Below are 3,524 nucleotides of genomic sequence, written 5' to 3'. Positions count from 1 at the left end.
GGTCAATGGATACACATACCGCCGGCCGATAGTGGTTGTCAAGGTCCTCCAGAGCATTTTTGAAGACGTCATCTTCCGTGTCTGCTCTCTCTTTGGGCACAATATTGGCGAACACACGAACACCTTCCGGGCCCAGGTTGTGCAGTAGCAACCTCTTCTTCCTAGCACTGGGGAATGGCTCACCGTTCTCATCTTCCAATGCTTCCACATAGTTCTTGAAATATTCCCTCCAATCCTCCCATTTCATTAGGGGCTCGCCTGGTCTGGGTAGGAAGGGGATGGGTGCTGTAAGGGCTGTTGCCTGGTTGCTCATTCTGGGCGCTGTTCTGGGCCCTCCGTCTCGGTTCCCTGGGCTGCCCGGTGCACTGGGGTTCTCTTCTCTGTCTGAGCCACGTGGGTGCTGGCGGCTGTGGGTTTGCGCTGCTGCCACGCTCTGTTGTGAATAGCGACGATCCCTTGGGCGTGCTCACCTCAAGGAGCCTCTGTCCCCGTTCCAGGCACGTTGTGGGCGTCTTCTCCACCAGTCCTGTATCACCTGTGTTGCTGCAGGGGGCTAATGGGGTGCTCCCAGTCCTCGTCGCCACTGTAATGATGATAAATTCTTTCCCCACAGAGCACACGATGCGAGGTAAAGTTAGAAACGAGATTTATTGCCTTCACAACAAGATCGCTAACAAACAGAGCGCCGAGCGTCTAGCTGCGCCAAGCTCCGGTCGCTACTCCGGTTTCTCTCCTTCGCGCGCTTTGTCCCTGCTCACTGCGCATGCGCCGGTGTTCCGCTCTTGCTCCGGCGCGGCATGTCATCACGCCGAGCGCCGGAGGCTAGAGCGCAACACCACACGTACAAACAGCTGCAGAGGGTAGATTTTCACAAAAAGATTGAACGCGCTGCTCAGAAATTAAATCGAGTGAGTAGGAAAATATAGAATTAACTGATGTATTTCTCGGTCTGTCAATCGTTTGCCATGTATGTACCAGAGCTCGAAACCGAAACCCTTCCCGTCGTGTCTGTCAGCCTTGGGTTGCTGGGGGCTCTACTGGGCAGTGTCTGGAGGCTTGTCTCCGGCAGGCCCGAGTTTTTCACAGGTGTTTAAAAACATTTGCATATTTACATACCTTTGTAAACTGGTTACTGAGGCAAAGTTTTTTTTTTTGCTTCCAGTACCCCTGGCCCCCAACTCTGCCTATTCCTTTGCTGTAGTGTGAGGATGCATTTCTTGAAATGTGCCTGCCCGAGGCCACACAGTGGCCATCAGGAGGGCGGGCCCTTAGTCTCGGAGGGCTGCTCCCCCGTCCCTCACAGTGGTCAGCCACTCCTCCCCTGGGCAGGCGACGCCCAGTTGGAGGTGGGCGGGTCAGTGACGCGCGACCGGGGCGGCAGGCAGGCAGAGGGGCTATATCCCCCCCCTCGCCTTGATTAGGCCTCTTTGCCGCTCCGGACGTCGCCCGCATTACTTCGGGGACACTCTTTTTCTCGCCTCTGGTCGCCGTCCAGAGGTCCGGTCTTGCGTCGAGGCGATGAGTTCTCTGGCGTTCGACTGTTCGCTTTGCCTGCGGTGAGTGGGGATGATTTAGGTGGGCCGCGCTCCCACATAGAAGCGTTGTAGGCAATTTCTTTGTCCGGGGGCATGTGGGGTCACTGGTGCGGCTCCGACAGGTAATCCCCCCCCCTCCTCGTCCGTCCCTCTCCTCGTCGGGTAGTGGCACAATTGGTTAAGTGCATGGGACTTATAAGCAGTACTTGCCTTAAGTCATGCTGAGGTTGTGAGTTCGTGCCTCACCTGAAGCAGCTGATTGTTTTCCTCGGTGTCTTCGTTACGTCTCCCTCCATGGGTACTATTACTCCCAGCGTCTCATGTTTCTGTGCGTGCATTCGAGGCGCTTCTTTATTCTTTCCTACCGCGTCTTTGCCTCGGAAGATACTTAAAATATATGGGGCGTGGATCAGTTGTTAGAGCAGTTGACTTTGGTCTGGGAGACCCGGGTTCGCGCCTAAGGGCCGTGCTAATGAGGGTATATTTCTTTCGTCCGCTGTAGACTGTATGCAAAGAGCATGTTGAGGACCGGATATAAAATAACTCCTTGCAAGGCTTCGAGTCTGATTTATTTCTTGTTGTGCACAGTGCGTTTAGGGAGGCGGCAGGGGGAGCAGAAGCCATACACGCGCGCATGCGTTAGCTGTATTATTCATCGGGCAGGACCTTACAGCCAGGCTTGTTCCAGAACGACCCTTAATAGCATGGAATCTTTTAGTAGGTTCGGGAAGTTCTAGTGTTTTCTGATCTAACCGTCAATCATGGCGCCCATCCCAGGCCTCTGTGTGCTAAGGTGTGTTGCATCGTATGAGCGCTAGGTTCCAATGGCGCTTTCTTGGTATCTCAGGGCCCAGATGTCTGATATTGCTTGCTATAATTAATAAGCTCGATTACTAATGCAGCCGATTATTTCTGGTGTTGTCGGCTAGTGGTTAGCTCGTGTTTGTTCTTTAAATTGTATGGGTTTGCCTTCCTTTTCTCGTGTATGTGCCTCCCCGGAAGCAGAACTTGGTTGATAAGGTGGGTCCACTGCTTACGTGATTGGTAAAGAATCTGTCCTCGTTCACATAATGTGTTCTTTCAACGGTGGCACACCATGCTGTGATATTGTTAAATTTGGGTACGGCTACCATGTTCTCATAATGCTGAGCGCCACCCTTCCCCGTCCTTGTGCGGGGGTTTTCCAACGGCGCGAGCCTCCACGTGCCGTCCCTTGCCCGTGGCGTTGGCCAAGTCCCGGGCACCCCTCTCCTCACTGCGGCCATCTTGTAATATGGGATCATGTTTCCGAATCTATGCCGGGGGCGGCCTTCTAATTATTTATGCTGGGGGTTATTTATGAGTGGGCTACCCCATGGTCTAGGCCCGTTCCCTTGTTCTTTCCTACACGACGGGATTGCTCGTGCGCATCATCTCGGCGGCATGGATGCTAGGGCATACTTTCGGCGGCGTTATGTGCTTTAGTCAGGGGTTTCCTTCGGGTGAGTCCGGCTTCTTAGGGGGTGGTGCGTATGGGATGTGGTGCTCTACTGCGGGGTACTGTGTGTACGTCGGGGCTGATGTAGAGTTGTTCAAGAATCATAGTCGCTAATGTATTCCTTTGTGGTCCTGTCGTGCGGAGTGTCTCAGAGCACTCGCAAGGGCCAGACTATGCTTTCTGTGAGCGGATTGCTATGTGGGCGGCCATATTGGTGAGTGGGACCGCCATGTTTGTGTTGTCACAGGCCGTGTAGCGGCGAGCAATTTATTTTGGGCGCCATGCTGGTAGGCCCCAATGGCCCTTTGTGTTGCAGGTCACCCTCATCGCCTCCCCCCCCCACCCCCACCCCCCCTCCCGGTGTGCCGAACAATCATTGAGTGGACGCGGTATCAGTCGCTCGGTTTTCCAGGGTGGCCTTGTTTAAATTGCATACCGATTAGCGGCGAAGTTAATGGCTTTGCGCAAGGCGACCCCGGGCTTTTTATTTGCCGGTTGGGGCAAGGTCCACA

This window comes from Lissotriton vulgaris, chromosome 6 (assembly GCF_964263255.1).
Source record: "Lissotriton vulgaris chromosome 6, aLisVul1.2, whole genome shotgun sequence".
NCBI classification, from domain to species: Eukaryota; Metazoa; Chordata; class Amphibia; order Caudata; family Salamandridae; genus Lissotriton; species Lissotriton vulgaris.
Note: the sequence above shows the minus strand (reverse complement) of the source record.